Source organism: Ornithorhynchus anatinus, chromosome 1 (assembly GCF_004115215.2).
Source record: "Ornithorhynchus anatinus isolate Pmale09 chromosome 1, mOrnAna1.pri.v4, whole genome shotgun sequence".
In the NCBI taxonomy this organism is placed as follows: Eukaryota; Metazoa; Chordata; class Mammalia; order Monotremata; family Ornithorhynchidae; genus Ornithorhynchus; species Ornithorhynchus anatinus.
In genome coordinates, this window is record NC_041728.1 from 142,187,446 (window position 1) to 142,210,411 (window position 22,966).

Below are 22,966 nucleotides of genomic sequence, written 5' to 3' on the forward strand. Positions count from 1 at the left end.
ACCAACATTATTATTATTATTAGAGTGCTTTGCACACAGTAAGTGCCCAGTAAATATGACTGAATAAATGAATCAATCAATCAAGACATGGGGAAGAGATGATGGAATATGCTGTGTAAGAAGCAACACGTTCATTGTGAGACTAGATCTGGCAGGGGCTAAGAGAATGATTGATTCTAAGAGGTTTACTTCCTTATTCTTCACATCTCACATCTCCTTTTTTCCCCAGCTCTCCCTTCAGCATCATCTATGCACTTGTACGTGGGAGCTCTGGACATTTAATATTCACCCCACTCCCAACCCCACAGCACTTATGTACATATATTTAATTCATATCTTATAAATTATTTATTCAGATTAATGTCTGACTCCCCCTCTAGGCCTCTCTCAGGGTGGCAGCTGGAGAGTTTCCAGTACTCCACCAGTCTCGACTATGGGAGGGAGAGTCAAGCAGAGGCCTGTCCATTCCATTCCTAGCTTGGCCAGTGGTTAGCAAGTGGAAGACAATCAGCTACAAGTCAAAACCCACCTGTGCTGGGTAGCAGCAGCATGAGAGAGAGTCAATGGTGGATACTCAAGTTTACTGCATGCAAGGAGGCAATGGTAAACCACTTCCATATTTTTACCAAGAAAACTCAGTGAATACACTACAGAATGATTTGCAGATGGAGGTGGTGCGTTCTGGGAGAGAGGTGGTGTCTCTAGGTCGAGATGACTCGACAGCAAAAGACAAGACAAGAGCCCCTATAGGCCATAAGCTCATTATAGAAAGGGAACATGACTGCTAATTCTGTTGTATTACATTCCCTCAAGCTCCTATCACAGTGTTCTGCACATAGTAAGCACTCAGTAAATACCACTAAAGGATTGATTATTCAGGTCAGGGATGCAAGTAGGTCAGAATGCTTCAGAAGTAGTGCTGGAAAAAAAAGTGCCAGTGCTCTCCTTCTGACTGAATGTTTTGAATGCTATCTTGGCTCAGCTACTTGTCTGCTGGGTAGCCTTGGAAAGTCATTTCACTTCTATGTGCCTCGGTTACCTCATTTGTAAAATGGAGATTAAGATTATAAACCCTATGGGGACAGGAACTATATCCAACCCGATTTGCTTGTATCCACCCCAGCGTTTAGTGTGGTGCCGGGCCCACAGTAGTGCTTAAAAAATACTATAATTATTATTGCTATTATTACCAAAGTAGCAGATCCTTTTTTGTACTTTCAGTGCTGAGATACCTGGGCCAGGGGCTCCATGCCAGGGAGGACTGGGCTGCCCTTCACAGATGCGAGCTCAGGCCAACAGCAGCCTTGGCCCAGATCCACTGTCAGCACCCTCCTGTCCCTAGAATGCAGCTCCCAGCTGCAATTGCAGAAGGCAGCAGGTTGACCAGTCAGTCGGTCAGTCAATTGTATTTGCTGAGCGCTTACTGTGTGCAGAGCTCTGTACTAAGCATTTAGGAGAATCAAATACAACAATAGATGGACACATTCCCTGCCCACAACGAGTTGGCCTGTGTAACCAGCCAGAAAGAGGGGGTTCAGTTGACCTGATCTTCCAGACCAACGGATGTGGCCTCCAGCCCCACCCAGAAATCTGTGGCATCTGAGCCATTGCTGCAACAAGTCATTAGTGATACTTATTGAGCATTTACTGTGAGTGCAGAGCTCTGTACTAATTGCTTGGGAGAATACTATATAACAAAATTGGTAGACACATTCCCCGACCACAGTGAGCTCACCGTCTAGGCCTGCAGCAGCAGTGGCATCTCCTTCAGTGCTTTGACCCCATTCCGGTGTAAGATGATTTTCAGTTTCAGCCCTGATTCTGGTCAAAGAAATGCAGGTTTTGTGTGTTTTTTCTTCCCTGAAGTAAAGAGATAATTGCTTTCATTATCCTGTTTGTTATGACCACCAAGAACTGACCTGAAAGCATAATTTATTATGTTTATTTTGCAAGAATATGGCACATATTTACAATTCCACACCCCTCATTCTCAGGTAAGAAGCCCCAGAGCAGCCTGTAATAGTGACTGTAATACTGGAGTCTTTGGATGGTTACCATTCATGAGGGGCTTTAAAGAGAACTGCCCTCAGCAAACTTGACCTTGAGGGTTAATTGGGGGCTCAAATCTCTTGAATTCTCTTCCCTTGCCCTCTTCCTTCAAAAACATTCATCAAGTTTCATTAATGTAAAGTAGGAAGTAAGGAAGGGAACTTTCTAATGGTAAAGCATATGTTGGTTCACTGACTAAAGTTCCCAGGTTTCACAACGGGAGTAGATCTGACTCAACTGCAATAAATGATACTTCTGACAACAATGCATGTATTTACCAGAACTTAAAATGCCCCAATGATCCAGATGTCTTCTGCTTGCAGTTCTTATTGTGATTGGCAAAACAGTTAAAAAATTCCATGAATTGAATATTTTCCAAATTGAGCTGGGATGCACCTCTATCTTCTCTTTAAAATAGTCCCTGTTTTCACATTTCTTTGAGCTAGTGTTAGTTTTAAAAAAAAAAATATTGCTCCCAAAATCTTTCCGCATTTCAACAAATACTATTAAAACAGAGTGTGGAGGCCTAGGGAAGCTACAGAAGATCTTCATGCCTGTTGTAAATAAAAGCTAATGGTTTGGGACTTTTGTAAAATTGTAGAGTTACAACGCTTTCCATGTTAGTGTTCATATGCTAAGGTTCTAGAGGGAGGAATTTACAGCATCTTCAAAATAAAGAAGAATGGATTTCTTCATGAATCCAATCCTCAAAATGTTTATTTTCTTTATCCTTGGATTTAAAATGAATTTGACTCCTGAATGAACCATAGCTCATCCTGACCCCTGATATGAAATGCTGCTAAAGTTTTTGTTTAACTTTCTCATCAATACATCTTATCAGTTATAAACAAAGATTGTAGTAACTGCCAGCATAGTTGGTCATAAGAAAATAGTACTTGCTATATTTATTAAGACAACACTGAGTCTTAAGTGCATTATTTAGTGGAGGAAGCTGGAGTTGGAGGAAGCTGGAATTGGAGGAAGAGGAGGTGATGAGGGCTAGCCATCCTACTTTCTGCAGAAACCATGGCAACTCAGCCGCCCCTAGATGCAGTGATGTTCTACCTACCAGCTCATAAAGCAGTGCTTGATACACAGTAAGTGCTTAGCAAATACCATAAAAAGAAATGTTGCATCCACTCCCCGCAACTGCTCACTCCATGGTGGACTGTTCCAGCCCAGGAAGAGCTTCTGGGGGTTCTGGGCAAGTAGACCAGGTTGGTGACCACTACGTCCTGACAGGAGCCCCACCTTGGGTCAGACTTGTCTTAAGCAGCTCAGAGCTGCCCTAGGACCACAGTTTTTCTGTCACAAGGTCCAAAGATGCTTCACCCAACAGATTCAGGTCTCCTCTTGGGAAGCAGCTCTGCTCTAGGTGACTATGGCCCTCGACTCTGGCCTCTGATGGCTCCCTTCCACCCTGTAAGGGCTCCTTCTTTAAAGAATCCCAGGTCTGTTTGGAGCAGTCTGTGACACTGGTCTGACTGGGAACTGAGTGACTTCACTAGGGAGTCTGAGAGGAACATAGCCCCACATGGGACAGGGTTTGTGTCCAACTCAATTTGCCTGCATCCACCCCAGAGCTTAGTACAGTGTCTGTCACATAGTAAGTGCTTAACGAATACCATCATTAAGGGCATCATGCCAGGCCTCCCAGCAAGTAAAAGGTGGCTCTGCAAAAAGAGACATGAGAGCAATGACATACCATTACTGGACCAAACCAATCATCCATCCAGGTCAGCCTTCTGTCTCCAACAGAAGCAATGAAGGACAGAATGGCAGGAACTCATTCACTACTGGCTTCCAGCATCATGTCATGGTGACAGTGGATGATGTCAGCAGAACAATGAGATGATCACCCTCCTCAACATCCCATCTCATGATTATGGATGTACTATCTAACATCAGTAATTTTACTTCATCTTTAAATGGGGATTAAGATTGTGAGCCCCACGTGGGACAACCTGATTACCTTGTATCTAACCCAGTGCTTAGAACATTCTTGGCACATAGTAAGCACTTAAAAAATACAATTATTATTATTAATATCACCTTACAATGACTTATTAGGGAGTCTTGTCTCATCTTGTCTTATGCTGTCAAGTTGTTCCTGACCCATCGTCACAATTACTACCTGTACTATAGGGATATGTACCTAAGTGCTGTGAGGGTACAATGGGTATCAAAATGTTTAGGGGGCACAGATTTAAGGGCAGAAGTGATGGAGAAGGGAGGGAGAGTTGGAGGGGGGAGATGAGAAGTTAGTCAGGGAAGGTTTACAGGAGGAGATAGGATTTTAATAGGACTTTGAAAATGGCAAGAGTGGAGGTCTGTTGGATGTGAAGAGGGAGAGCATTCAGGCAGAAGAGAAGACTGGAGCAAGGGGCTCATGGTGAGAAATATGAGATAGAGGTACAGTGAGTAGTTCTAGAGAAGACAAGTGTGTGAGCAGGGTTGTAGAGGAAGATGAGCAATAATAGTAGGAGGGAGAGAACTGATTAGGTGTCTAAAAACTGATGGTGAGGAGTTTCTTCTTGATGTGGAGATAGAAGGGCAAACAATGGAAGAGCTGTGTGGCCAAGTTGGCCAAGTGTGGGCAGGGATTGTCTCTCTTTATTGCTGAATTGTACTTGCCAAGCGTTTAGTGAGTGCTCAATAAATACGATTGAGTGAATTAATGAAAGAGTATGGGCCTAGTAGTCAGAGGACCTGAGTTCTCATACCAATTCTAACACATGCCTGCTGTGTCACCTTGGGCAAGTCACTTAATTTCTCTGTGTCTGATTTCCCACATCTACAAAATGGGGATTTAACAACTGTTCTCCTTCCTACTTGGGCTTTGAGCCCCAGTGTGGGGCTTAATTAACTTGTATTTACCCCCAACACTTGGTACAGTGCTTGGCATATAGTAAATGCTTAGCAAATACCACTGTTATTATTATTGGCATTTTTAAGGAACTGGGAGATATGCACAGAATTATTTTTCAGAAAAATAATCCATGAAGCAGGGTAAAGTATGGACTACAGAGGACAGAGGTTGAAGGCTGGGAGATTAGCAAAGAGGCAGCAAGATGGCCTAATGGGTAGTGCATGGGCCTCGGGGGAAGAAGGACCATGGGTCTAATCTCAGCTCCAACACTTTTCTGCTGTGTGAACTTGGACAAGTCATTTAACTTCTCTGTGATCAATCAATCAATCAATCATATTTATTGATCACTTACTATGTGCAGAACACTGTACTAAGCACTTGGGAGAGTACAATATAAGAGAGTTGGCAAATTGCCTGCCCACAATGAGCATATTTCCATTATCAGTGAAGTGGGAATTAAGACATGAGCTTCATATGGGATACGGATTGTGTTCCACCTGATTAACTTGTATCTACCCCATCGCTTAGTTCAGTGCCTGGCACATAGTAAGCACTTAAAAAAAAGAAAAGGCTGATGCAGTACTCAAGATGGGATATCAAAGTCAGTCAATCAATCAATCAATGGTATTAATTGAGTTTACTCTGTGCAGGACACTGTACTGAGTGTTTGGGAAAGTACAATATGACAGAGTTGCTAGACACATTCCCCACCCACAAGGAACAGGGGAATTGCAGTTGGAGAAAAGAGTAGAGAATAAAGATATGTCTACAAGTGCCGTGGGGCTGGGAGGATCAAAGTGCTTAAAGGCTACCCAGCCAAATGCATTGTCAAATCAGAGAGAAGGGCATATAGGGGAAATGAGGGTTTAGTTAGGGAAAGCCTCTTGGAGGAGATGTGATTTTAGGAGGGGTTTTTGAAGGTGGGAGGAGTAATGGACTGTCAGGTTTGAACAGAGAGGGAGCTTAAAGTCTGAGGGAGGACATGGCCAATGAATCGGCAACAATATAGAAGAGATTGAGGTATAGAGAGTAGTTAGAATTAGAGGATTAGCATGAGAAGCAGCGTGGCTTAGTGGATAAAGCCTACAATATCACCAAGATCCGCCCTTTCCTCTCCACCCAAACGGCTACCTTACTATTACGGGCTCTCGTTATATCCCGGCTAGACTACTGTGTCAGCCTTCTCTCTGACCTCCCTTCCTCCTCTCTCGCCCCGCTCCGGTCTATTCTTCACTCCGCTGCCCGGCTCATCTTCCTGCAGAAACGATCTGGGCATGTCACTCCCCTTCTTAAACAACTCCAGTGGTTGCCTATCGACCTCCGCTCCAAACAAAAACTCCTCACTCTAGGCTTCAAGGCTCTCCATCACCTTGCCCCTTCCTACCTCTCCTCCCTTCTCTCTTTCTACCGCCCACCCCGCACGCTCCGCTCCTCTGCCGCCCACCTCCTCGCCGTCCCTCGGTCTCGCCTATCCCGCCGTCAACCCCTGGGTCACGTCCTCCCGCGGTCCCAGAACGCCCTCCCTCCTCACCTCCGCCAAACTGATTCTCTTTCCCTCTTCAAAACCTTACTTAAAAATCACCTCCTCCAAGAGGCCTTCCCAGACTGAGCTCCTCTTCCCCCTCTACTCCCTCTGCCATCCCCCCTTTACCTCTCCGCAGCTAAAGCCTCATTTTCCCCTTTTCCCTCTGCTCCTCCACCTCTCCCTTCCCATCCCCACAGCACCGTACCCGTCCGCTCAACTGTATATATTTTCGTTACCCTATTTATTTTGTTAATGAATTGTACATCGCCTCGATTCTATTTAGTTGCCATTGTTTTTACGAGATGTTCTTCCCCTTGACGCTGTTTAGTGCCATTGTTCTTGTCTGTCCGTCTCCCCCGATTAGACTGTAAGCCCGTCAAACGGCAGGGACTGTCTCTATCTGTTGCCGACTTGTTCATCCCAAGCGCTTAGTACAGTGCTCTGCACATAGTAAGCGCTCAATAAATACTATTGAATGAACGAATGAATGAATGAATGAATGAATAAAGCATGGGCCTTCAAGTCAGAAGGTCCTGGGTTCTAATTCTGTGCCACCACTTGTCTTCGGAGTGACTTTGGGCAAGTCACTTCACCTCTTGGTGTCTCAGTTACCTCGTTTGTAAAATGGGGATTAAGATTGTGAACCCCATGTGGACTGTGTCCAACCTGATTTGCATGCATTTACCCCAGAGTTTAGTATAGTGCCTGGTACACAGTATATGCCTTACAAATATAAAAAAAAGAGAAGCAGAGTTTGCAGATTGCGTTGTAGTAGGAGATCAGCAAAGTAGGGTAGGAGAGAGAATGCCAAGGTAGGAGGAAGAGAGCTGACTAAGTGCTATAGAGCTGATGATAAGGATTTTCTTTTTGATGCAGAGGTGGAAAGGCAATGATTGGAGGTTTTGGGAGGAAAGATACGAACTGAATGTTTCTTTCGTTTTTGATTTTTTCCAGAAAAAGAAAGGATCTGGTCAGCAGAGTGAAATATAACCAGAGGAGAGAGAGGGGAGGCAGGGAGGTCTGTGAGGAGGCTGATATAGTAGTCAAGGTGGGAAATGACAAATACTTGGATCTAAACTGGTAGTAGTTTAGATGGAAGGGAAAGGGTGGTCTCTAGTGATGTTGTAACAATAGAAACAACAGGATTTGTTAAGTGACTGAATATATGTGTTGAAGGAGAAAAATGAGTCTACAATAACTCCAGGGTTGTAAGCTCGTGAGACAGGCAAAATGGTGAAGTTGTCTACAGTTGAGAGAGTCAGAGGGAAGACAGGATTTGGGTGGTAAAATGAGGAGTTCTCTTCGGGACATATTACAATTGAGGTATCGATGGGAAATTCAAGCAGTGATGTCCTGATGTCCTGAGTTCAGAAGGAAATGTGAGACTGCAGAAGAGGAGAGAAGTCAGGACTAGATAGATAGATTTGGGAATTATCTGCATAAGAATGGTAATTGAAGCTTTGGGCATGAAGGAGTTCTCCAAGGGAATGGGTGTAGTTAGAAAATAGAAGCACTGAGCTTTGAGGAACCCCCACAGTTAGTGAGTAAGAGGCAGAGCAGGAGTGGGTGAAAGACACCGAGAAAGAATGACCAGGGAGATAGGAGACAAACCAGGAGAGGACATTGTCAGTGAATCCAAGGGGGGATAGTTTTTCCAGAAAAAGGCAGTGGTGACAGCTAAATGCTGAAGGCAGCTGAGAGGTTGAGGAGGATTAGGATAGAGTAGAGGCCATCACAGGGCAGGGAATGTGTCTTCTACTTTTACTGTAGGTAAGCTCCTTGAAAGCAGAGGTTGTGTCTACTTACTCTATTGTAATAATAATAATAATAATAATAATAATTACGGCATTTGGCAAGCGCTTACTATGTGCCAAGCATTGTTCTAAGCATTGGGGTAGATACAGAGTAATCAGGTTGTCCCAAGTGGGGCTCACAGACTTAATCTCCATTTTACAAATGAGGGAACTGAGGCTCAGAGAAGTGAAGTCACTTGCCCAAAGTCATAGAGCTGATAAGTGGCAGAGCCAGGATTAGAACCCATGACCTCTGACTTCCAAGCCTGGGTTCTTTCCACCAAGCCACACTGTTTCTCATTGTATCCTCCCAAGTGTTTAGTACAGTGCCCTGCAACAGATTCAGGGCAGAAACTGAAGCACTTAAGCACCTAGTATAGTGTTCTGCCCCACATAAGGCACTCAGCAAATGTTGTTGCTAATGATGATAATTACAAGTTAAATTCCATGTTTACCATCCACTGAATGAAATAGATTTATTTTAATCAGTTTTAATAATGTTGGTATTTGTTAAGCGCTTACTATGTGCCGAGCACTGTTCTAAGCGCTGGGGCAGATACAGGGGTATCAGGATGTCCCACGTGGGGCTCACAGTCTTAATCCCCATTTTACAGATGAGGTAACTGAGGCACAGAGAAGTTAAGTGACTTGCCCACGGTCACACAGCTGACAAGTGGCAGAGCTGGGATTTGAACTCATGACCTCTGACTCCAAAGCCCGTGCCCTTTCCACTGAGCCACGCTGCTTCTATTCAAAATCAAAATCAAATCAAATTCAAATTCAAAATCAGTTTTGAATTTACTCAATTCAGGCTCCCCCAATCCTGATACTATGGGATTTGGTGAATAATATCTCTCTACACCTTGTACTTGCTCTTCCTGATGATGTAAACTTCAATCATATTACCTTTTCAGCCTTCTCCTTCCCAGACTGAAGAGTGCTAATCTCCTCATTTCATGTTCATAATGAAGCTGACCCCACTCCCTCTCATTTTGTTTGCCTTTCTCTGTACCTTTTCAGGCTCATATGCATTTGCTACGATGTAAGAACCAGAACTGTTCCTTTCCTAAAAATTCAATATCTCTGGGTTGGGTTTTGGGCCCTTAACTTCCAGCAAGAATGTTAAATTTAATTGTGTTGCGACCGCTATTTCATACTGGTGTGCCCCCATACACTTCCTGCACTGTTCAGAATTAAATCTAGTATTTTATCTTTCCTTGGGGGTTCTAGGAAGAGTTGTGCCAGTAAGCAGATATTTATTCTCTCCAAAATCTCTATATCTCCCTCTCTTCCTGAAGAGTTATTCAGCTAGTCTAGGTGAGTGTAATTTAATCTCCCACTACTATGCCAACTTTGCATCTGCGGGGGCTCCACTGTCTGCTGCTTTACTTTCTCCAGCCTCTTTATTTAGACTTTCAGCCACTTTCTCTCTCCTTACTTTATCCCTAGCACTCCCAGGTCTTGGAATCAATCCCTTCAAGGAATTGTTACAACATGTTTTCATTACTCACAGATTCCCCTCCAGTTTTGAGTTGGTAAGGTAGATACAGCCTAGTGGAAAGACTCTGGGCCTGGGAGTCAGAGGACCTGGGTTCTAAATCCAGCTTTGTTTCTTACCATAATTTATTTATCTACATTAATGTTTGCTTCCTGTTCTAGAGACAATTGGCTCCATATGGGCAAGGAACGTCTGTCAACTCTGTTGTATTGCACCCTTCCAAGTGCTTAGTACAGTGCTCTGCTAAATGTTCAGTAAATATCATTGATTGATAACCTGCTGGGCAACTTTGGACAAGTTATTTAACTTCTCTGTGCCTCAGTTTCCTCATCTGTAAAATGGGGATTCAATATCTATCCTCCCTCCTACTTAGACTGTGAACCCAATGTGGGAGTGGGATTGTATATGATGTGATCAATTTGTGTCTATACCAGTACTTAGTACAGTGCTTCACACAAAGTAAGTACTAAACAGATACCATTACTATTGTTACTGTTATTATCCTTTAAATGAATCAGCCAATTTCAACACCATCCACCTGAAAATTCTTAAGGAAGACAGAAAAATTTGGGTTAGATCTTTTTCCATAGGGTGGTTCTCAATTACCAGCCTCCTCCCAAAGACAGTTATAAGGGCCTTATCAAATAATCTGATATAATTAGTCTCTAGTTGAGACATTGGCATGACTAGGTGACTTTCTCTCTAGTCTAATCAGTTAGAAGTCAAGCCTTGTCAATAGAGAAAGTAAAAACCCTAGGTGAGAAGAGATACTCTGCCAATGTAACCCCTCCCTAGAGGAATTAATCAATCGATAAACTGAATTTAGCAAATGTCTTCTGGGTAAAGAATACTTACTGTACTAAACACTTAGGGGAGCATGATTTTTTTTTCCTACTATTTAGCTTTCCTACTGTTCTTAGGAGCAATCCTAGGAGCCACAGACCAATGGGATCTCACTCATCCAACATCTGACAGACCTGTGAACTCTATTAATAAGTTTAGGATCAGTGAACATTTAAAAAAATCTAAGCTGATGGAGGAAAGACAACATAGTTACTATAAGAGGAAAATCATTCCCCACTGACCTTGCTGGATTTCACTGGAGGGGTCATTCAAGGATATGTAGAGACAAAAACTACTAGATATGATCTATTGAGCTTTTCGAAAGGTCTTTGTCAAGTTTTGACATCAAAACCTTTTTTGAAAAAACAGGTTAATAATGGGCTGGAGGGAAAAATATCCCATAATGGATAGCAAATAAGCTGAAAAGTAGAAAACAAAAGTATAAGAATAAGAAAACATTTTTAGGATTGAGAAATGTAAATTGGGGGGTTCTCCCAGGGTTTTTAGTGAGTAGGTAGGACCAATTTTACTTAAAGATTTCATGAATAAACATTATTATTATTATTATTATTATTATCACCATGATTGTTAATATTATTAATGTTGTACGTTTAAGTGCTTACTATGAGTCAAACACTCTTCCGAGTGCTGGGATAGACACAAGTTAATGAAATGCGAGAGGGAGAGTAGAATGAAATCTCGCATTTGAATTGATAAAATACAAAATACTTCAGAGAAGTAAAAATGCCATGCTGACAGTAAGAAACTACAGGAAGAGCACTTGAATGCTTAGCATTTGGGCAGGAAAGTGGAAGATGGCTTCAGTGGGAATGCGTGTGAAGTAATTTCCCAAACTTCCACTTCACGATGAAAAGCTCTGAGGTGAAGTAATTTCCCAAACTTCCACTTCACGATGAAAAGCTCTGAGCTATTTCCTCTATCTGATCGTTGTCCTGCAAAACTTTACAAGGATAATAATAATAATAATTATGGTATTCGTTAAGTGCTTACTATTTGCAGTACCGTACTAAGTGCTGGGATAGACACAAACAAGTTAGGTTGCTTTTTGCACCTCCCACATCCCTTCTTGTTGCTTGGGTTGCCTAATATCTCAAGTTAGGCTTGTACATCCCCATTCAAGAGGGTCGACACCAAGAAGGCGATAGTCACGCTGACTTCCTAAGTCACTCTTAGAGAGAGGATCCCTGGCTGGGCCGACCATTGGTCTGACCCAATCTGGCATTTCACTATGATCTAGGGACTGCTCGTCATGCAAATGTGCCTTGAGCTTTCCCAAAGAGCTATGTAAAATCCACAGCACTTGTATTATTAATAACAATTATTGTTAACATTATAGTTGTTATGGGGTTGCAGAGAGGCGTGAGATCCTTTGCATGTGTAAGTAGAAAGGTCTTCCTCAAGGATTCAGTGAGCAGGCTGCCTGGAAAAAGATTTGAAACAAATGAACAATGGGGGCAAAGGGGTATTCTATCCCCTGGGATGGACATTTAATTGCATAATTGGGATCAGAAGGCTCTGACTATTAAAAGATTTCAGCTTTGCAGCTTTCTGTTATTATCGCCCTCTCCAAGCGAGGCTTCTGAATAACTAGTGCAGCAGAAAGTTGTCTTATCTGTCCTAGGAATTTCATTATGGTACTTCATTTATATTCCACTGTGATGCCACCGCTACATGACCCAGCTTATTCCTGAGTCTACACTCAGATTAACATTATTATTATTTTCTGCAAATTGCCAGAGTTATTTAGAGACGTCAGTGCAGATAGCGGAGCTTGAGTCGGTGACAATTGACAGCAACTTGACTAAGTGATTTATCAAGGGAGACAGGAACTGCCAAGAATATTGATAGAGTCCCTGGAAGTTTGGAGAGCTGTGCAAAACCTCCAGAAGTTCTAATTCCCACATTCCCAAATTACTGAACTGTAAATAATAATGGTGGGCAAAATTGATAGTGTTTTAATGCTCTTTTGGAAATTAAGCCACTCAGAACTGATAAAGCCCATAATTTAAAATGTGGGGCAAATTGCTGAAGCATTTAACTCATGCTGTACTAATCTTCTGTAAAGGTGTGAAATTGAGCCGGCTTCTGACAGCGAAATCAATGAAAGAAGATTTACTTCAGGGATATCTTATTAACAAACCATGTCATCAGGAGACTAGGCAATTGATACAAAGTCTGTCACCACAACTCCCCACCACTAGTGACCATTGTTTTCCTTAGAAAACAGGTATTCCCCTGTTTAAGGAGCTGACCCAGTTGAAGGAACTACAGGTGCAAGAGACTTCTTCCTGCATTGATTTAATAGTGCCATCTGAAGCAGTTGGAACCATGCTGAAGGGCTCCATCATTCATTATGTGCAACAGCTTTACCCAGAAAACCAAACTCTGCTGTTGGATATTATACTGCAAAGTTCTAGAAGAGATACTGCTATGGGTATTTCACTGCTGACAATTTTGCAGTTGCCTTTATCACCTCTCAAATAAATGAACACTATGCACTACAGAGAGTCTCAGGCATTTCAATTTTCAAACTTGCATATTTCCCTCTACCAACAAATATTCAGCATAAGGAGAAATGAATTAAAGATGGTCATTCCTACGTCACACCTCTTTTCTGTGTATTCCACTCTGAACACTCTGCCTCTTCTAGTAACTATCCTGTGTAGCTAAGGAGGCCACTACATTCTCCGATTCTTCAGCCTGTATAGGGGAAGGAAGCAAGGAAGGTCAAATGTTTTGATCATATTATGATGTAGTCTACAGTGACTTTTTCCCCTCTGTCTGCATCTTGAAATACGGGTTTCTTGGAGCCAATCAATCTCAGGAACAATAATGCTTACCTTGGGTGTGGGCTGAGGATCAGTGCAATTCTAAAATGTTAACCCACGGGTACTAAAAGCCACAGTGGGGGATCCACAGGTCTCCATCTAGTCTCAATTTTCCCATCATCTTTGGCAATCCCATCAACCTGGAGTCAGACGACAGGCAGCATAGTGATCAGTGTCATTCCTTTAGTGGAAAATGAGTATGGCACACTGCTGGAAAGACAGTATAGGAAAGAGAAGATAAACTTGTTCCCCATACCTCTTACCGCAGTTTCATTTCTTCTCCCCTTTCCTCATTCCTCATCTCCAGAAAAGTTTCTTTCTGCTTCAGTTTCAAAGATTCCCAAATTGTTGCTCAGTGGAAAGAGCCCGGGCTTGTGAGTCAGAGGTTATGGGTTTGAATCCCGGCTCTGTCACTTGTCAGCTGTGTGACTGGGGGCAAGTCACAACTTCTCTGGGCCTCAGTTACCTCATCTGTAAAATGGGGATTAACTATGAGCCTCATGTGGGACAACCTGATTACCCTGTACCTACCCCAGCACTTAGAACAGTGCTCTGCACATAGTAAGTGCTTAACAAATACCAACATTATTATTATCCATAGGTGCTTTACTCTTCACTTTGAATGTGGAATTTGGGAAAGACAGGAGAGGAGTTGATGTGGAGGGTGTGGGGGTGGAACAGAGGTGTAGAGAGAAGCAGACAGGCTTTGAAGAAATATCTGACTGTTTTATCAGTTTTATCAATAAATATGATTGATTGAATGAATGAATGATACAAGCAAATCAAGTTGGACACAGTCCCTGTCCCAGGTGGACCTCACAGATAAGGTAACTGAGACTCAAAGAAGTGAAGTGACTTGCCTTTTCCCAAGTGCTTAGAACAGTGCTCTGAACATATTAAGCATTCAATAAATACGATTGATTGATTAGGTCACAGATGTCCAGTCTCATGCTATACCACACAAGACCATCCTCAGCTCCATTAGTAGATGGAAGGTTGATTCAGAAAAATATCTTCTTACCCCTTTATTCATTCCAAACAGATCATTTGCTGCATTGCTTTATGGAAAAAGACCCAACAATAATCAGTACAGATACATTTCACTGGATCCCTGCAGCTTTTCCACTTCAGTCCACATTGTCCTTGGCCAGGAAAGAGGCACTGGAAAAGCACTATACGTTTGACTTCACCTCCAAAATGTTCTGAAGCAAAGATCCAGGCAAAATGAACTGTGCAAAGAATGATTCCCAACAGCAAAACCATTTTGTACATTAGTAAACAGAACAGGGAGCAGTCCACAAGCAACCTGATATTTATATTCATTTCCATCAGCATCATTTATAAGCCATACTCAATATCAAATGGCAAGACAAGATCAACAACAATGAAGCTCTGGAGTGCAGTTAGTTTCCTGGCATCAAAGCTGTTCTCACCTAAACACAGCTATGCTGGGTGGGATGTGTAAAGAGAATGAGCAACAGCAGATACCCAAACTACCCAACCATGGGGGGCTTGACAAGCATCCCTGTGGCCTCTCTGCAGCTCCCCTGGGCAGTTTTGCCAGGTCCTCCCTCCACATTCTGGGGCATCAGTATTCTTAATGGATTAAATTATAACCTTATATCACAATTCAATTCATATTGAATTGTAGGGAGCTTTATGATTGCAGCAACAGTAACCAATCCAAACCTCTTTTTTGGCACAGGGACACCCTTTCTTTGGACACTGTGTATTTGGGATGGTGGATCCCTTGTTATTATCCTGTGTCTCCAACCACCAACCCCTTGCCTGCATACTCTCTCTGGCCTGGAACTCTTCATATCTGACAGATCACCTTCAAAGCCCTATTAAAAAAACATCTCTTCCAAGAGGCCTAACCCGATTAAGCCCTCATTTCCACTATCCATCTTCTTCTCTCTGTCGCCAATGCCCTAGTATCTCTGCCTCCTAAGCACTTGATATTCACCCCACCCTTAGCCCCAGAGCACTAATGTACATATCCTTATACTCTGCCATTACCAATATGTGTAATTTATTTTAATATGTGCCTACCCTTCTAGACTGCAACCAACTCTATTCCATGTACTTTTCCAAGTGCTTAGTTCAGTGATCTGTTCATAGTAAGGGGCTCCAATAAATACCAGTGATTGATTGATTATGGTTTATTAAGATGTTTTCCCATGCCCTTTAAACATAACTATCAAACAATCAATGGTATTTACTGAGCACTTACTGTATGCAGCACACTGTACTAAGTGTTTGGGAGAGTACAATAGAGTTGATAGACGTCCCCTGCACACAACGAGAAGCAGTATGATCTCTTAGATAGAGCATGGGCCTGGGAGTTAGAAGTACCTGGGTTCTAATCCCAGCTCTGCCACTTGTCTGTTGTTGACCTTGGGTAAGTCACTTTATTTCTCTGTACCTCAGTTCCCTTATCTGTAAAATGGAGATTACTACTACTACTAATAATAATAATGGTATTTGTTAAGCACTTACTATGTGCCAGGCACTGTACTAAGCTCTGGGGTGAATACAAGCAAATTGGATTGGACCCAGTTCCTGTACCACATGGGACTCACAGTCTTAATCCCCATTTTACCAATGAGGTAACTGAGGCATAGAGAAGTGATGCGACTTGCCCAAGGCCACAGACAAACAAGTGGTGGAGCTGGAATTAAAACCCATGACCTTCTTACTCCCCAACCTGTACTCTATCCATTAGGCCATGCTGATTAAGATGTGAACCCCATATGAGACTTGGACCGTGTACAACCTGATTACCTTATAATTACCCCAGTGCTTGGAATAGTGCCTGGCACATAGTAAGCACTTAACAAATACCATTAAAAAAAAACAAAACCCTGCCATCCCCTCACCCTAATATTGGTCCTGGAGACAAGTGGCACAACTTGAGATTTTGCTAAACATCAGTAAAATTGAAATCTTCAGGCCTGAACTTCCCTGGATCCCCATTTCACCTCTCCAAACCGTGACTCCTTCAACATAGGCATTGACTCTCCCATCCATCTCCCAAGAGGTCATCTCCCACCTCTTTTTGGAATCTGCCCCCTCCACCTGCTCCTCCTACTCCATCACTTTGTAGGGTTATGCCCACATGTGCCCATTCTTCTTCCCTCCCTCACCATTATGTTTAGCCACTCACTCTCCAGTGACTCTTTCCTTTCTACTTTCAAACCTACGCAAGGGAGCAGTGGTAGTGAAACTCCAAGTAGTGGGTGCCTTCAGAGAGCCAAGCACAGCAAAAGGTCTCACAGTGACCTGGTTCTCTGTCACCGTACATCTATGGGAGCACATTTGTGCATGCTTGCTGGGTGAGTGGATGTGTGTCTACTAGATGTGTGTGTGTGTGTGTGTCTGCTGGGTGAGTGGATGTGTACCTGCATGTGTGTGTGTCTGCTTGATAAGTGTGTGTGTGTGCTGTGTGAGCATGTGTGTGTCTGCTGTGTCTGTGGGTGTGTCTACTGGGTGAGTACGCTTGTGTGTCTCCTGGGTGAGTTGTGGGTGGGTGTTTCGTGTGTCTGCTGTGTCTGTGTGTGTGAAAATAACTATCAGCAGCGTGTCTTCTCAACATGAACCCACCAATGCTTTGTTTACTGCTCAGAGCACTGAACAGATTACCATTAGCCCTATCCCCTTGGGATTATGCTTTTCTGCTTGGAATAGGCTGTAGTAAAATCGCATGGATAGACAATTTATATTTGTGGAGTGAGTGTTTGTGCACACGTGTGTGTGTGTGTGTGTGTCCACTGGTGTGGGTGTTGGTGTGGATGAACATCTCTTTATCATGATTCCAGCTGTGTAAGAGTGTATGTGTAAGAAAATGGGATTTAAACCTGGGCAAGGACGACATCAACATTTTCCTTTCAAAAGGCATTCAAGGACTCTTTTGGAGGTGAAAAACCTCTCCACTTTAACAAAGAAACATTTCATGTTATATCAGATATCTTTTTTTTTTCATAATTCATTGTTTTCATTCATTAAGAAGACTGTGTTTTTCTTCTCATGTAGAACCCTCTCCTTGACCTACAGTCCTCCGGGCTGTGCTTTCACAGATGCCTGAAGTTGGTTTTGACTGAAGTGTTTCCTTGAGAAGAAGATTTCTTGTGACACTAAATGGAAACATTGTTGTGGTGCATTTTGTTAGGAGAACCAAATCAATAAACCAAGATGCAGGATTTGAAAACCTGGGGTGCTGGAAGGGGTAGAATTATTAATCTACAGATAACACACTGAGAAGAAGATTTAGTTTTTTGATGGCTCAACAGAGAGGTTTGGAGATGTGGAATACTATGCAAGAGAAGTTGGAACAGAAGCAACTTTCAGAAATTTGTCATTCAGTGGAACAACCACCTCCACCAAAGAGTTATTGCCTTCCCAGCAGGTGTGTTGGAAATGTCCTTCTTGTGTGAAATTCAAAGTGTCTAGTGATGGGACTTTGAGTTTGATTCTCCTTGGGTGCATGGTTATGCAGTCAAAGAAAATAACTATCAGCAGCGTGTCTTCTCAACACGAAGCCACCAATACTTCGTTTACTGTTCAGAGCACTGAACAGATTACCATTAGCCCTATCCCCTTGGGATTAATGCTTTTCTTCGTGGAATAGGCTGTAGCAAAAGCTCACAGATAGATGATATATATTAACAAAGTGCTAAGTAGAAGCTTTGGAAAACGGGACTTCCATTTAGGAGTACTGTAGCTTAGTGGAAAGAGTGTGAGAGTCAGAGATCTCTAATCCCTGTTCCTCCACTTGCTGGCTATGTCACTTTGGGCAGGTCACTTAGCTTCTCTCCTCCTGTAAACTATAAATTCCTCCTCTAGTCTGTAAATTCTTTGTAAGCAGGGATCTTGTCTACCAACTGTATTCCCCCAAGAGTTTAGGACAGTGCTCTGCACAGGACAAACACTCAATACATAACACTGATTCACTGATTGATTCCCTGTGACTCAATTTCCTCATCTGTGAAATGGGAATTAAATACCTGTTCTCTTTTCCATTTAGATTATGAAGCCCACGTGAGACAGGGACTGTGTCCTATCGCATTATCTTGTATCTATCCCAGTGCCTGTACATTGTTTAGGTTACAGTACCTTTTATCAATACCTTTATTAAATTCTATTCATTCATTCATTCATTAAATCATATTTACTGAGCACCTGTTGTGTGCACAACACTGTACTAAGCACGTGGGAGAATGCAAAATAACAATATACAGCCACATTCCCTGTCCACAACGAGCTTACAGTCTAGAGGGAGAGACAGATATTAATATAAATAAATTATGGATATGTACAGAAGTGTTGTGAAGCTGGGAGGGGGAATGAATAAAGAGAGCAAGTCTGGGTGAGGTGACGCAGGAGGAAGTGGGAGAAAAGGAAAGGAGGGCTTAGACAGGGAGGGCCTCTTGAAGCAGATGTGCCTTCATTATGGTTTTGAAGATCAGGAGAGTAATTGGCGGAATTGAGGAGGAAGAGTGCTCCAGGCCAGAAGAAGGATGTGGGCAAGGGGTTGGTGGAGAGATAGATGTGATTGAGGTACAGTGAGGCAGTTAGCATTAGAGGAGCAAAGTGTGTGGGCTTGGTCGTAGTGAGGTGACATAAGAGGGGTCAAGGTGATTGAGTGCTTTAAAGCCAATGGTGAGGAGTTTCTGTTTGATGCGGAGGTAAATAGGCAACCACTGGAGGTTCTTATAAGAGTGGGGAAACATGTCCTGAATGCTTTTGTAGAAAAATGATCTGGGCAGCAGAGTGAAGTATAAACTGAAGGGGGGAGAGACAGGAGGCTGGGAGGTCAGCAAGGAGGCTGATACAGTAATTAAATCTGCTACAAGTCAAAACTCACCCATGCTGGGCAGCAGGAGCATGGGAGTGAGGCGAGGGCGGCGACCCAAGTTTACTGCACAGAAGGCGGCAATGGTAAACCACTTCTGTATTTTTACTAAGAAAACTCTATGGATCCACTACCAGAATGATTGCAGATGGAAAGCGAGGCGTTCTGGGAGAGATGTGTCCATGGTGTCGCTATGGATCGGAAATGACTGGAGGCATAAAAAAAGACAATAACAAGCCAACTTGTTATGCCACAGAAATGGTGAAATTGGGGAAAATGTGGTAATATATTACAGAAAAAGGAGAGTTTTAAAGTAATGAGCATGTCTTACAAAGGAAGTCATAATAACTCATCATTCAATTAATCAATCATATTTATTGAGTGTTTACTGGGTGCAAAGTACTGTATCAAGCACACAGGAGAGTACAGTATAACAGACCTGATGACACATTCCCTGCCCACAACAAGCTACAGTCCAGAGGGGGAGACTCATATGACCAGCAAAAAATGGTGAAGAAAAGAAATTTGCACAGTTAGGAGATAATGAAGACTCTGAAAAGTTGACTCTAAAGAAAAGGGAGATAAATTAACCCTATGTAAAATAATGTTATGGAACAATGGAAAAGACCAGTTGGCCTATATCCCAAGTGCCCATTTTAGTAGTTAACCCCTTACATTTTTTTATAAATATATTGAGCACTGGATTCATTCACGAAGTCTGGAAGAAAATATAAAAAATATTTTTCAATGTTATTTTGGCACTTATTTTTCACAAATTCCTAAATATTTACTACACCAAAGCCAAAAAAAGAAAACTCTATAATCTAGAAAATGGAGTCAAGTGAACTAATTGGTCTCCTAAATTTTTTTTTTTTCAAAAATGGATACAGTTAGACAAACCTAAGAGTTTCTCTTGGTACAATGATATGATTAATAAAGGGTATTTATTGTATAATGATAACAGACTATATTAAGTGTGTATTAGGTGCCAGACACTGTGCTAAACCGTGGGAAAGATACAAGATAATCAAATCAAGCACAGCCTCTGTCCCTCACAGCCTGATGATCTAAGGGGGAGCGAGAGTAGTTATTTCCTGCTCATTAAGAGACGAAGGAACTGAAGCATGTGTCTACTACATGGGGTCTGTGAGGGCAATAGCCCCACAGCAGTTTGAGCTGGACTCCCACCCTTGCTCAACTTAGGTCTCTCCTTGCAAGACCTAAGAAATTCGGGTTCTATCAGAAGACCCAAAATGGCAGCAGTCTGTCTTATTGGCTCTAGAGAGTCTATCTTCTCCCCTTCTTCATTACCACTAAAATCCTGGTGCCCTTCTCACCTCATTCTCCAGTGAAAAACTGGCACCTCTCTCAAGCATTTAGAACAGTGCTCTGCACACAGTAAGTGTTTCATGAACATGATTGATTGATTGGAACTGCTGGTTGGGACTAGAACCTAAGTCCCCTGACACTAGTCCCAAATTATTTCTGCCAGACCACGTGGGTTAAACAAATCTGGCTCTTGATTCTGATTTTAAAAATAATTTTTTTGGAAATACCAGTGAAACATCTCCCTGGTGTGGAGTTGAGCCAACTCCACCTTTGTTGTGCTTCATCCATTTTTCCTTTTCAATTCAAGGAAACCAACCCTTAACGGAACTTAATTACATTTATTCTTTTCTGTTGGAGCAGGTTGGCTACATTGAGAAGCCCAGTTGTCATGGCCAAGAAACCCTCTATCAAGCGTGCTACCTTCTTACCACAAATGGCCAGATTATCAAGGAACCTCTTGGCCTAGACTGTGAGCTCGTTGTGGGGAGGAATGTATCTGTTGTTTTATTGTACTCTCCCAAGTGCTCAGTATAGTGCTTTACACACAGTAAGTGCTCAATAAATATGATTGAATGAATTAATGAATGATCTTCTTGCAAAGACCAAGAAAGTTATAATTGGGATGTTGGCTTAGTGTAAATGACATGTTTAAACTTAAATGTGCTAAGCTTCGATGGAGAACAAATCACCCATGAATTGACCATTGTTAGCAAAGATTTACTACAAGACATTTGGTGGGTTAGCTAGATCCAGAATGAAACATTCAAGTGGGTTCACACACTTAATATTTTGTGCTTTTTTAGATTTCAAGAACTGGCAGCCTTGGGTTTTTTTTTTTCCTCCAGAAAATGCTGCACGTGGAATGAATCAGAAAAGTCCTTTAACAGGTGCAAAATAGGTAACAATTTACTCCATGGGTATAGATAAAAAGCAGGAGAGCATCAGTGAATAAGTTGCTGGAACCATGACTTGGTGTTTAGTCATATGAACGTATAGACCTGTTCTCAGAAAAATGACCGATTCTGTGTCTGAGCTGAAATATTATGAAGTTCAAGTTAAGATCCCTGTCAGGAGCAACATTCATATGGGACCAAAATTGTTAGCTCGTACTTCAGTCCTATTTTAATAGTAAAAAATGAAGGAATAAAGGCAATACATTTTTTTAACCTCGAACTTCCCCATGGTGCCAATTATATCAAAATGCTCAAAGAACCTCTGTTACCTCTTAGTTATGGCATTTGTGTCTTTGTCTTTCTCAATAGCTTTGTTGACACTCTGAAGGATTGTTGTTGCCAGTATGTGGACATGATGTAGACAGACTTCAGAGGGTCAGAAACTGTGTCAAGAGCATGGAGGAGGGATGGGTGCTTCCATCAACCCAGACAGTTAGCAACAGGGCTAAATCCATTGATCAGCCAAGAGGCTAAATATTGCCAGGTTTCACATGGTCTCCTTTGCTCTCCTCCTTGATAATTAAGGAAATCAAGTCGATTAACTGAGCTCAAGTGATTTTTCTCAAAGTCACTCAGGGAATCAGTGGCAGGGAAAAGATTAGCCCTTAGCAGTCACTGCATTTGCAGTGTGAGAGTTTGCGCAGAGTCACACAACCTTCCAATCCTAGTAAAGAACCCAGTGCTGGAGGGCGAAATATTGGATGATCCTAACTCTGCAGATCATTTAGTGCATCACCCTATTTCTGTACCTATTCCTGAACCATAGCCAACAATCCTGCACCAGTATCTTTAAACCTTAAATCATTGTAGGGAAGGCGATTCTCCATCCTGTTCCAATACTTATTCCAGTAATGACCACGATAAATCTTTCTTGCTGCAACGTAAGCCCATTTTCTCCCAGGCTAGCCTCAATAACGTTCAAAACTTTCCTCTTCAAGTCAGACTTTAAACTTGCATAAATATGAAGACCCCCTTCGGGCTTCCGTTCCCTAGGTTAATTCCTATTCCTTTAACCCTTCCTCATTTCTTACCATGTCTTTTGGGAGTTACTTTAAGCCGCATCTCACCAATAAGATCAAGGACCGCGGTAATAGATGCTTATTCTAGCATAGGGTCCCACAAGGAGTCTTTAATTATCACCCAGCTGAGCAAAGGCATGCAGTCATATTTTTCAAGTGCTTAGTACAGCGTTTTGCATACAGTAAGCACTCTATAAATACAATGAAGGACTGAATTTCAGAGCCCAGGACCAAGCTTGCCACCTTCCCATCATCTCTCCAGCCTGACCTGCTGAGAGCACTCATCGTTGGCCTCTCCAACACACTCTCTTCTTCATGGCAAGGTCCTGATTAGCTCTTCTTCCCACTCAAAGCCCCCAAAGTAAGCTGTGGAGTAAACAGACTTGGG

General features: G+C 42.4%; 1 non-coding gene across 1 annotated transcript; it reads left to right on the forward strand.

Moving 5' to 3' along the window:
* The first annotated feature begins 381 nt into the window (after nt 1-381).
* On the forward strand, nt 382-519 carry LOC114816589. The gene has a single exon (XR_003764385.1). It is a non-coding gene; the product is annotated as a small nucleolar RNA SNORA7 (small nucleolar RNA).
* Nucleotides 520-22,966: the final 22,447 nt, after the last annotated feature.